This window comes from Salvelinus namaycush, chromosome 13 (assembly GCF_016432855.1).
Source record: "Salvelinus namaycush isolate Seneca chromosome 13, SaNama_1.0, whole genome shotgun sequence".
NCBI lineage: Eukaryota > Metazoa > Chordata > Actinopteri > Salmoniformes > Salmonidae > Salvelinus > Salvelinus namaycush.
This window is the reverse complement of record NC_052319.1, coordinates 7146771-7160497: the sequence shown is the minus strand read 5'-3', so window position 1 is coordinate 7160497 and position 13727 is coordinate 7146771. Positions and strand designations below refer to the sequence as shown.

The 13727-nt window shown below is 43.1% G+C and overlaps 1 non-coding gene across 1 annotated transcript; it reads left to right on the top strand.

Moving 5' to 3' along the window:
• The first annotated feature begins 608 nt into the window (after positions 1-608).
• Positions 609-663, top strand: LOC120058595. The gene has a single exon (XR_005478040.1). It is a non-coding gene; the product is annotated as a U7 small nuclear RNA (small nuclear RNA).
• Positions 664-13727: the final 13064 nt, after the last annotated feature.

The following is a 13727-nucleotide window of genomic DNA, read 5'->3' as shown; positions in this document are numbered from 1 at the left end:
CGCCAATTTTCACAGTTCAGCTGCTCTTGGTAATGAGAAGCTGTAGTTCATTTGGAGTGTGACGAGTGTGTGCATGTGTGTGTGTGTGTGCATTCGTGTGTGTGTCCATGCATGTGTATAGGGGGACACGATACAGAGGAGAACCCCCGCAACCCTCTCCCTCCAATATCTGCCTCCTGTATGGAACACCAGGGGGGTTCTGAGTTTACAAACACTACAGGAAGCTTGGCTAACCCTGCCAATAGCCACTTTCATTTAGTCATTGGCTTTTCACCTGAGATATGCTGCTCTGTGCCTCACACTCCATTAGTTACAGACATTACAAATTCTCAAAGACTGACAAGACCGTGAGCATGAACAATAATTAAGAAATGTATTGAAGTGCAGTAATGTGTGCTTTAATAATGTCCGTTACTTATAAGTAATGTCCATTACTTATAATCCACATAATAATTAACATTTCCTGTTGCTGCGGGATTATTTCCCTGCTATAGCAAACTGGCTCAAATTAAGATCCTACATCTGTATTATGATCCCTATGGTTATGGAAAAGAGCAGAAGCTCTGAACTCTCTGCTCAGACCCTGTCCTACCTACCTACAGGTTATGTAAAATTTGCTCTTTTAGTATTTCTCCAGTAGGCTTCCTCAGAGAGAAAGCCCCCCACTTCTATGTCAAAGGTAATAAAAACAAAAACACTTTAGTAAATACTTCAGTAATGTCCCCATATACACTACTGTAAATACTACAGTATACTACAGTTTGTAAAAACACTACATTAAAAACGACATTATACCGTAATACAATCCGTAAAAATACTACAGTATACTACAGTAAATACTACAGAATTCACTGTAATGTTTTTGTGGACTTCAATACTCCAGTAAAGTAGTATTCTTGCCATAGTATACACTATAGCATTTTTACATGTGGACGGGGAGAAAGGGAGAGCAGGGAAGCCTTGAGAGGGAAGCCTTGACCGGAGTTGATGGTTCAGGTCACTGCTCTTGTACAGAATATGTACCCCAAACTTCTACCTGGTGCAGCTAGTGGTTGCTTTAAATACAATTTGATTAATTTATTGATTTATCTCACTTAGGATCACTACCATGGTGTTACTGCTGTCGTGTATCCTCCAATTCATTGTATCCTTACACACAGAGGTGACTTTGAGCTCAATCTGTTGTGGACCAATCACTGAGGCCTTAGCACTGTGTCCCTGTGTGTGAGCGACACACCCAGGACCTCTAGGACCCCAGGTCTTTACACACCATCAGATCAGAAGATGATCCATGCTTGTCCAGTCATATCATATCATGGGCCCTCCACAGCTACACGTTTCTACACCGATCAGTCATCTCCGCCTAGTCCCAACCTATAAAATGACACATAACACAGTGATATCAAGGGCCTGGAATGATGAGGGGGGAGAAAAACTGGAGGCTGAGTGACAGCATGTATGAGTTCGATTTAACTTTTTATGGCTGCAGGGGCAGTATTGAGTAGCTCTGATTAAAGCACATTTTTCGAACAAAACAGATTTATTGAATAACATGTTATAAGACTGTCATCTGATGAAGTTGTTTGTTGGTTAGTTTGGTTGGTTCTTGGTTAGTTAGGTTGGCTTTGTGCATGCTACCTGTGCTGTGAAAAATGTCTGTCCTTTTTTGTATTTGGTGGTGAGCTAACATAAATATACGTGGTGTTTTCACTGTAAAACATTTTAAAAATCGGACATGTTGGCTGGATTCACAAGATGTGTACCTTTCATATGCTGTATTGGACTTGTTAATGTGTGAAAGTTAAATATTTAAAAAATATATATTTTGAATTTCGCGCCCTGCACTTGAGCTGGCTGTTGTCATAAGTGTACCGACGTCGGGCTTGCAGCCATAAGAAGTTTTTAACTTAATTGGACAGCTACTCAACAAAAACACCAGCAGGAAGAATATTCAATAATAATTTCCCACAAGCTAATGCAGACAGGGAAGGAGCATAGGTTGTAGTCCAATATGATTTTCACTAGAGCATGGACCAGTGACATAAAATCCTAATGGAAATGATTGGGAACCGTATCGAATATCAGATAAACAGAGAGAGAGGGCCAGCGGTATGAGGGAATGGACAGAGTAGAGCAATGGGCTTAGAGTAAGAGAGGAAATATATATATATATCTCTCTCTCTCTCTCTCTCAGAGAAAATGTTAGTGAGGAGTCTGTTAACATGTCATGCACAAAGCTATATTAGGGGCCATCTAAAATGCTAGAATACAAGCAAGCCAAGTGCTGTTATTTTTGCAGAGTGATATACAGTATATGACACACCTACTCATTCAAGGGTTTTTCTTTATTTTTAATTTTCTACGTTGTAGAATAATAATGATGACATCAAAACTATGAAATAACACATATGGAATCATGTAGTAACCAAAAAAATGTTAAACAAATCAAAATATATTTTATATTTGAGCTTCTTCAAAGTAGCCAACCTTTGCCTTGATGACAGATTTGCACACTCTCGGCATTCTCTTAACCAGCTTCATGAGGGAGTCACCTGGAATGCATTTCAATTATTAGGTGTGCCTTGTTAAAAGTTCCTTTTTGGAATTTCTTTCCTTCTTAATGCGTTTGAGCCAATCAGTTGTGTTGTGAGAAGATAGGGGTGGTATACAGAAGATAGCCCTATTTGGTAAAAGACCAAGTCCATATTATGGCAAGAACAGCAAAAATAAGCGAAGAGAAATGACAGTCCAATACTTTAAGGTGGGAGAAAATGTCAAGAACTTTGAAACTTTCTTCAAGTGCAGTCGCAAAAACCATCAAGCGCTATGATGAAACTGGCTCTCATGAGGACCGCCACAGGAAAGGAAGACCCAGAGTTACCTCTGCTGCAGAGGATACGTTCATTAGAGTTACCAGCCTCAGAAATTGCCAAAATAAATGCTTCACAGAGTTCAAGTAACAGACACATCTCAACATCAACTGTTCAGAGGAGACGGCGTGAATCAGGCCTTCATGCTCGAATTGCTGCAAAGAAACCACTAGTAAAGGACACCAATAAGAAGAAGACTTGCTTGGGCCAAGAAACACGAGCAATGGACATTAGACCAGTGGAAATCTGTCCTTTGGTCCAAATTTGAGATTTTTGGTTCTATGTCTTTGTGAGACGTCGAGTAGGTGAACGGATAATCTCTACATGTGTGGTTCCCATCGTGAAGCATGGAGGATGAGGTGTAATGGTGTGGGGGTGCTTTGTTGGTGACATTGTTTGGATTTATTTAGAATTCAAGGCACACTTAACCAGCATGGTTACCACAGCATTCTGCAGTGATATGCCAACCCACCTGGTTTGCGCTTAGTGGGACTATCATTTATTTTTCAACCGGTCAACGACCCAACACACCTCCAGGCTGTGTAAGGGCTATTTGATCTAGAAGAAGGAAAGCGATGGAGTGCTGCATCAAATGACCTGGCCTCCACAATCACCCGACCTCAACCCAATTGAGATGGTTTGGGATGAGTTGGACTGCAGAGTGAAGGAAAAGCAGACAACAAGTGCTCAGCATATGTGGGAACTCCATCAAGACCTTTGGAAAAGCATTCCAGGTGAAGCTGGTTGAGAGAATGCCAGGAGTGTGCAAAGCTGTCATCAAGGCTACTTTGAAGAAGCTAAAATATATTTTGATTTGTTTAAAACTTTTTTGGTTACTACATGATTCCACATGTGTTATTTCATAGTTTTGATGTCTTCACTATTATTCCACAATGTAAAAAACAGTAGAAAAATAAGAAAAACCCTTGGAATGATTAGGTGGAATGAGTAGGTATGTCCAAACTTTTGACTGGTACACTATATATTTTTTGACACACATTAAACCCCTCTTTTGGGGAGGCATCAACTTCTATTATAATTTTTTAATCAGTACCCATTACCTTCAGACAAGTCCCATGAAACGGAGACCACCATCGTGTTTGTGAGATTCTCCACTTTCCATGGAGCGGTCATAATAGTTTGGACACTACAGACGTTTTTATAAGAAGACCAATTTTCAGGATGTCTCATGGTCTGACAAACACCGCTCTAGCTCTGCCACCTTTCACCACAGATGCAGAAGTGCGACATCGGCGGATGCGGTGGATTGAGACGCGTCCAATGCAACAAAAAAAACAGATAGCTGGTGATGGTGATTTTTTTATTATAGTGAGATATTATAAATTAATGAAACTGTTTGATAAACAAATAATTTGTAAAATCACGATCTAATGAGGCCTAATGCAGAAGATGACACGGGGCGAGTTTAGAATTCTCAAACAATACGACAGAAGCAGCTTCAATTTGATTGGCTGTTGCATGCAATTTTCATTGTGTTTGAGGTGCTTCATATAACAGCAAAGTTGCTTGAGTCACTTGCAACCTGTAATTGCAACTAAAATTGCGTGCAAGTTGCATTGTGTAACTACAACCACTGGGATGAAGGGAATTGCCTCTGGGAGTTCAAACAAGGGATCCAAATCAGGAAAGTCACATTTCTGGTCGAAATGCTTGTGAGAGACCGGCGATCTAATATCCCCAAATTATTTTGGGCTGTAGGTAATAATGCAAGAAATGTTCTGAGCAAATAATGTAAGAAATAACACACAAAAAAAACGAAATACTGCAAAGTTGGCTAGGAGCTAGAAACAGGGCGACCATGTCTGTCAGCGCCATCTTCTACATCTACCATGTATTTTCATGTAATCTCAACTAACTGTAATCCAGGTCATTTGGTTGTGCTATTAGATCAAGCACAGTGACAAAACATTAAAGGCTCAAAACGATCCACTTTAAAGCGACATCCGCTTTGCGATGTCACAGGTGGAACTGTGTCAGAGCTGTCAAATCCACTAGCGGCACCTGGCATATACCTAAAGCAGACATTGCCTTTGGCTGCACGGAGTCACATTAAGAGAAATCCCAAAACACTGGAATATGAGGTGTAGGCCTAATCTACACCTCGATCTGACCGTAAGGCGCTACAGAGGGTAGTGCATACGGCCCAGTGCATCACTGGGGCCAAGCTTCCTGCAATCCAGGACCTATATAATAGGCGGTGTCAGAGGAAAGCCCATAAAATTGTCAGAGACTGCAGTCACCCAAGTCATAGACGGTTAACTCTGCTACCGCACGGCAAGCGGTACTGGAGCGCCAAGTCTAGGACCAAAAGGTTCCTTATCAGCATGTACCCCCAAGCCATAAGACTGCTGAACAAATAATCTATTGGCCACCGGACTATTACATTGACCCCCCCCCCCTCCATTTGTTTTGTACACTGCTGCTATTCGTTGTTTATTATCTATGCATAGTCACTTCACCCCCACCTACATGTACAAATTACAGTGCCTTGCAAAAGTATTCACCCCTCTTGGCATTTTTCCTATTTTGTTGCATTGCAACCTGTAATTTAAACAGATTTTTATTTGGATTTCATGTAATGGACATATACAAAATAGTCCAAATTAGTGAAGTGAAATTTAAAAAATTACTTGTTTGAAATAATTGTTTGTTTGAAATAATAAAATAATAAAAACAGAAAAGTGGTGTGTGCATATGTACTCACCTCCTTTGCTATTAAGCCCCTAAATAACATCTGGTACAAACAATTACCTTCAGAAGTCACCTAATTAGTTAGATTGCACACAGGTGGACTTTATCTAAGTGTCACATGATCTGTCACATGATCTCAGTATATATACACCTGTTCTGAAAGGCCCCAGAGCCTGCAACAGCACTAAGCAAGGGGCACCACCAAGCAAGCAGCACTATGAAGACCAAGGAAGTCTCCAAACAGGTCAGGGACAAAGTTGTGGAGAAGTACAGATCAGGGTTGGGTTATAAGAAATATTTGAAACTTTGAACATCCCACGGAGCACCATTAAATCCATTATTAAAAAATGGAAAGAATATGGCACCACAACAAACCTGCTAAGAGAGGGCCGCCCACCAAAACTCACAGAACAGGCAAGGAGGGAATTAATCAGAAAGGCAACAAAGAGACCAAAGATAACCCTGAAGGAGCTGCAAAGCTCCACAGCGGAGATTGGAGTATCTGTCCAAAGGACCACTTTAAGCCGTACACTCCACAGAGCTGGGCTTTGCGGAAGAGTGTCCAGAAAAAATAAGCAAAGGTTTGGTGTTCGCCAAAAGGCATGTGGGAGACTCCCCAAACATGGGGAAGGTACTCTGGTCAGATGAGAATAAAATTGAGCTTTTTGGCCATCAAGGAAAACACTATGTCTGGCGCGAACCCAACACCTTTCATCACCCTGAGAACACGATGAAAAACATCCCCACAGCATGATGCTGCCACTCCCACGCTTCACTATGGGGATGTTTTTCATCGGCAGGGACTGGGAAACTGGTCAGATTTGAAAGAATGATGGATGGCGCTAAATACACGGAAATTCTTGAGGGAAACCTGTTTCAGCCTTTCAGAGATTTGAGACTGGGACGGAGGTTCACCTTCCAGCAGGACAATGACCTTAAGCATACTGCTAAAGCAACACTCGAGTGGTTTAAGGGGAAACATTTAAATGTCTTTGAATGGCCTAGTCAAAGCCCAGATCTCAATCCAATTGAGAATCTGTGGTATGACTTAAAGATTGCTGTACACCAGCGGAACCCCTCCAACTTGAAGGAGCTGGAGCAGTTTTGCCTTGACTAATGGTACGCAAGTATAAACACCATAGGACCACGCAGCCATCATACCGCTCAGGAAGGAGATGCCTTCTGTCTCCTAGAGATGAACGTACTTCGGTTCGAAAAGTGCAAATCAATCCCAGAACAACATCAAAGGACCTTGTGAAGATGCTGGAGGAAACGGGTACAAAAGTATCTATATCCACAGTAAAACGAGTCCTATATCGACATAACCTGAAAGGCCGCTCAGCAAGGAAGAAGCCACTGCTCCAAAACCGCCATAAAAAAGCCAGACTACGGTTTGCAACTGCACATGGGGACAAAGATCGTACTTTTTGGAGAAATGTCCTCTGGTCTGATGAAACAAAAATGGAACTGTTTGGCCGTAATGACCATCGTTATATTTGGAGGAAAAAGGGGGAGGCTTGCAAGCCAAAGACCACCATCCCAACCGTGAAGCACGGGGGTGGCAGCATCATGTTGTGGGGGTGCTTTGCTGCAGGAGGGACTGGTGCACTTCACAAAATAGATGCCATCATATTGAAGCAACATCTCTAGACATCAGTCAGGAAGTTAAAGCTTGGTCGCAAATGGGTCTTCCAAATGAACAATGACCCCAAGCATACTTCCAAAGTTGTGGCAAAATGGCTTAAGGACAACAAAGTCAAGGTATTGGAGTGGCCATCACAAAGCCCTGACCTCAAACCTTTAGAAAATTTGTGGGCAGAGCTGAAAAATGAAAAAGCGTGTGCGAGCAAGGAGTCCTACAAACCTGACTCAGTTTCACCAGCTCTGTCAGGAGGAATGGGCCAAAATTCACCCAACGTATTGTGGGAAGCTTGTGGAAGGCTACACGAAACGTTTGACCCAAGTTAAACAATTTAAAGGCAATGCTACCAAATACCAATTTAGTATGTAAACTTCTGACCCACTGGGAATGTGATTAAAGAAATAAAAGCAGAAATAAATAATTCTCTCTTCTATTTTTCTGACTTAAAATAAAGTGGTGATCCTAACTAACCTAAGACAGGGACTTTTTACTAGGATTAAAACACTGAGTTTAAATGTATTTGGCTAAGGTGTATGTAAACTTCCAACTTCAACTTTATATAAAAACACAGGAAAATCACTTTTTTTATATATATTACTGGGCTTAACTAAATAGAGCTCCCACAGGTGCTTCTAACGATCACGGATTATAGAAAGAAAGCTAGTTTTGTCGTGGACACCGACGCTGCCCTACCGGATAAGTTAAACACATTATTATTACGCTTAAAGCATAATGACTCTGAGCTGCCAAGAAGAGCCCCTGAGGCCAACGAGGGCTACGTGCTTACGGTCTCCACAGAGGATGTATGTAAGTCATTCAAACGTGCTAACCTTCGCATACCTAGCCATGCATTTCTGACATTTTCAATCTCTCTCTAGCTCAGGCCATTATCCCCTCCTGCTTCAAGATGGCCACTATCATCCAGGTGCCCAAGAAAGGGAAAGTAACTTTAATTTTTTATTTAAGCTTTATTTAACTATGCAAGTCAGTTAAGAACAAATACAAATTATTGTTTAAAATGGCGGCCTACCCCGGCCAAACCCTAACGAAGCTGGGCCAATTGTGCGCTGCCCTATGGGACTACCAATCATGGCCAGTTGTGATACAGCTTGGAATCGAACCAGAGTCTGTAGTGACACCTCTAGCACTGAGATGCAGTGCCTTAGACCGCTGCGCCACTCGGGATCGAACTGAACTGAATGACTACCAACCCATAGCACTCACTTCCGTCACCATGAAGTGCTTGGAAAGTCAAAGACCACATCGCCTCCTCCCTACCCGACACACCCAATCCAATTCACCTAACTCCCCGATAGATTCACAGATGATGCAATCGCCACTGCTCTCACCCACCTGGACAAAAATAATCCACATGTGAGGATGCTGTTCATCGACTACAGCTCAGCCTTCAATACCATAGATCACAACAAAGCTCACGGCCCTGGGACTAAACTCTTCCCTATGCAACTGGGTCCTGGACTTCCTGACAGGTGCCCCCAGGTGGTGAAGGTAGGCAACATCACCTCCTCCACACTGATCCTCAACACGGGGCCCCACAAGGGTACGTCCTCAGTCCCCTCCTGTACTCCCTGTATACCCATGACTGCACACAGTTCCAACTTCATCATCAAGTTCGCTGACGACATGTCAGTAGTAGGCCTCATTACCAACAACGCGAGACAGCCTACAGAGAGGAGGTAGGGACTCTTACAGTGTGGTGCCAGGTAAACAGCCTCTCCCTCAACGTAAGCAAAACAAAGGAGATTATTGTGGACTTCAGGAGGAACCAGGCTCAGCACGCCCCCATCCTCATTAACTGGACATCGTGGAGACGGTCAAACTCTCTGATGAGCTGAAATGGTCAAACCACACGGACACCCTGGTGAAGAACCTCGGGAGGCTGAAGCAATTCGACCCATCCCCGAGGGCCCTCACAGTGTTCTACAGGAGCACCATCGAGTGCTTACTGTCGGGCTGCATCACAGCCTGGTATGACAACTCTACCGCCGCTGACTGCAAGGCTCTAGAGAGGTTGGCACACTCAGCAGAACGCACCATTGGGTGCACACTGCCTGCTCTCCAGGACATCTACAACACCAGGTGTCGCAGGGAGGCCAAGAAGATAATCAGGGACCTCAGCCAGCTGAGCCACAGCCTGTTCTTCCCGCTTCCATCACTCAGACGAGGGCAGTACAGGAGCATCATGGCAAAAACTGTCAGAATGGCCAATAGAAGCTACCCCCAGATCAGCCCAGCCTCTTCACTCTAATGCAAGGGTGGGCAATTCCAGTCATCGAGGGCCTGATTGGGTGTCACAGTTTTGCCCCAGCCCCAGCTAACACACCTGACTCCAATAATCACCTAATCATGATCTCCAGTTTAGAATGCAATTTGATTAATCAGCTGTGTTTGCTAGGGATGGAGAAAAATTGTGACACCAATCAGGCCACCAAGGACTGGAGTTGCCCACCCCTGCTCTAATGGAAATCGTATTGACGGCATTTTAATTGCTACTGTCTGCAGGGCAGTGACACATGGGACTGTCATTAGCCAATGATGTTGACGGGCACAGAGGTCATTGGGATCGATACAACTGTCCATCACTGAGATTAGAGAGAGAGAGGGAGAGATATAGAGTTTGAGAGGGAGGGAGAGAGGAGTGAGAGAAATGAGATAGAAGGTACAGTGAGATAGAGGGAGACAATTCTTATGAGCTAGACGGAGAGAGAAATGAGAGGGGAGAGGAAGAGGGAGAGAGTGAGAGAATAGGCTCAGTACACTACACCACCCTCATCACCTTCACTAAGATAGCCTGCAATTATACTAAGCTATATTCGCTTATTTACCTCAATTATATAGTTATAAAGTGATAGATATCATAAGGTGAATGCACCAATTTGTAAGTCGCTCTGGATAAGAGCGTCTGCTAAATGACTTAAATGTAAATGTATAGAATTCACTGTCATAGCTGATGTGTGGCACTGATTGGCCTATAGGTGGCACTGTTACAGTATAAGCAGTCTCACTTAAACCCTCACAGCCCCGTTTGACCTAGAGACTTGAAACTTTGTACAGTGTGTAAGTGTCTTTCCTCATGCTGAGCAAATGTGTTGCAATGACTAATAAGGTCCGCAGATTTTCTTCCATCTTGGACATTTGGAAAACCTTTGAAAAACGAACCCGGTATGTAGGCCCATAGTAAAGCTAAGGGATTGGTTAAGTGATGGCTGAGTAATTGATAAATCAGGAAATCTGATTTCACGTGCCAATTTAAATTGTTTGTAAAATCTACTCCACAATAGCCTAGGAACTTGAAACGTTTTAGGGTCATCAAAGACATTACCACGATGGACCATGTTAAGTTTGACTTTCATTTTTTAAAAAGGAAACTATTAACAATTCACTTTTTTGACTATGCAACGCTAACAATCATAAAGAAAACTTATTCTCATGGACAAAATGTCAGATTCACTCAGGATGTGGTATTTGGACTCATCGCAATATTGATGCATTCAAAGATGGCCACACTATACCAGTAGATGCATATTAGCACATACGCTAATATTCCCAAATATACTTAAAACACTTAAAATACCTTCTTCTCATGAGACATAGGACCAAATGACACCAAATGTTGAATCTAGTTTAAGAAAAGATAAGGCATTGGTCAAAAGATGGCTGAGTTATTGACATCAAAAATCGGATTTTTACGTGACTTAAACCATTGTAAATCCAATCCACAGGGGCCTATCAACTTGACATTTGTCATCACTATGGACGTTCCTATGATGAACCACACTGAATTTGATGTTGATATCTCAAGAAACAAGGAAACTATAAACTCATTCTTTGCATATCTGCCGCTAATGCTCAAAATCATTTGCAATTATCTTTCTACTCATAAAACATACATCAGATCCACTCCAGATTGTGTTTTAGACTCATTACATCAGTGTTTTTTATAAACTGTAATGCGTAAAAATCCTCTGTCCTCGGTTGCAACACTCACTACAGAGTTCCAAATTGCCTCTGGAAGCAAAGACAGCACAATAACTGTTTGTCAGGAGCTTTATGAAATGGATTTCCATGGCCGAGCAGCTGCACACAAGCCTAAGATCACAATGCACAATGCCAAGCATCGGCTGGAGTGGTGTAAAGCTCGCCGCCATTGGACTCTGGTGCAGTGGTAACGCGTTCTCTGGAGTGATGAGTCACACTTCACCATCTGGCAGTCCAACGGGCTAATCTGGGTTTGGCGGATGCAAGGAGAGAGAACTCTACCTGCCCCAATGCATAGTGCCAACTGTAAAGTTTGGTGGAGGAGGAATAATGGCCTGGGGCTGTTTTCCATGGTTCGGGCTAGGCCCCTTAGTTCCAGTGAAGGGAAATCTCAACGCTACAGCATACAATGACCTTCTAGATGATTCTGTGCTTCCAACTTTGTTGCAACAGTTTGACCACATCAGAAAGGCCCTTTCCTGTTTCAGCATGACAATGCCCCTGTGTACAAAGCAAGGTCCAAACAGAAATGGTTTGTCGAGATCGATGTGGAAGAACTTGACTGGCCTGCACATAGCTCTGACCTCAACCCTATCAAACACCTTTGGGATGAATTGGAAAGCCGACTGCGAGCAAGGCCTAATCGGCCAATATCAGTGCCAACCTCACTAATCCTCTGAATCGAAGCAAGTCCCTGCAGCAATGTTCCAACATCTAGTGGAAAGCCAGAAGAGTGGAGGCTGTTATAGCAGCAAAGGGGGGACCAACTCTATATTAATGCCAATGATTTTGGAAGGAGATGTTCAATGATAATAAAACATGTATCTTTTGTCAGGCTGGATGTTTGAAATATGAGGTGATTTGAGTCATACTTTTGGCCACGTAGTGTATTAATTAAACTTCCAAATAAACTTCAAAATGTTGTTATATACTGTGTGTGTATATATATACACTGCTCAAAAAAACAAGGTAATGGCAGTGCTAGCAAAACTTGCTGCATTAACCCATGGGGAGGGGGTTACTCTCAGACAATCAGAGAGGGGCATATTATTGAGGCCTGGTGACACAAAATGATCAAAGGTCTAACTGCACAGCAATGCTTGGGAAAATGGTCACAACAGGGGACCAGCGTGTGTGTGTTTCAGGGGAAGGGGGTGTATCTGATCTCCATCACCTAGGACTTGACAATGTTTAAACAAATCTCCCAATTTTTGCTCAATTTTCCAAGCCTTCTCAAACAGCTGCAACTGTACATGCATTTGTAAATCAAGTCCTTGAGTTTGGCTCAGGGATGTATCAACTGCAGTTTGGCTCAGGAATGGTTCTGCAGGTGGTGACCACACACCACTTCTCAGTTCCTAGAGAAGTGGTGTGTGGTCACCACCTGCAGAACCATTCCTTTTTTGGGGGTGTCTTACTAATTGCCTATAATTTCCACCTTTTGTCTATTCCATTTGCACAACAGCATGTGAAATTTATTGTCAATCAGTGTTGCTTCCTAAGTGGACAGTTTGATTTCACAGAAGTGTGATTGACTTGGAGTTACATTGTGTTGTTTAAGTGTTCCCTTTATTTTTTTGAGCAGTGTATATATACCAATCCTGCATATCTTAATTTCCAAAATTAACAAATTATATGTGTAATAATGTAGGCAGTTCATACAAAGGATTGTTACCTATAACCAGGTTTACATTTTTAGTAAGCAATTATTGTTTTAGCAAACAATTATTGTGATTCATCCTATATTGTCCCTAACATCATTACCCCCTCGCAATAGATGTGGGATACGCACGCACGCACGCACGCACGCACGCACGCACGCACGCACGCACGCACGCACGCACGCACGCACGCACGCACGCACGCACGCACACACACACACACACACACACACACACACACACACACACACACACACACACACACACACACACACACACACACACACACACACACACACAATCCCTTTCCCCCACAAACCATAAGCTCAGATGCAGTTGATACATCCCTGAGCCAAACTCAAGGACTTGATTTACAAATGCATGTACAGTTGCAGCTGTTTGAGAAGGCTTGGAAAATTGAGCAAAAATTGGGAGATTTGTTTAAACATTGTCAGGTCCTAGGTGATGGAGATCAGATACACCCCCTTCCCCTGAAACACACACACGCTGGTCCCCTGTTGTGACCATTTTCCCAAGCATTGCTGTGCAGTTAGACCTTTGATCATTTTGTGTCACCAGGGCCTCAATAATATGCCCCTCTCTGATTGTCTGAGAGTAACCCCCTCCCCATGGGTTAATGCAGCAAGTTTTGCTAGCACTGCCATTACCTGGGTGGGGGCACCCCACCGGAATCCCCACCAGCTAGGTACAAGGTCATCAAGGTTCTCATTAGCAGCTTTGAGAATGTCCTCCTATATTATGCTCTCCCACCAGGGGGCTTTGGCTTTGTAGGACCAACCCTGCCAGGCAGGCTCAGAATCAGTGCTGTTTGAGTAGATCTCT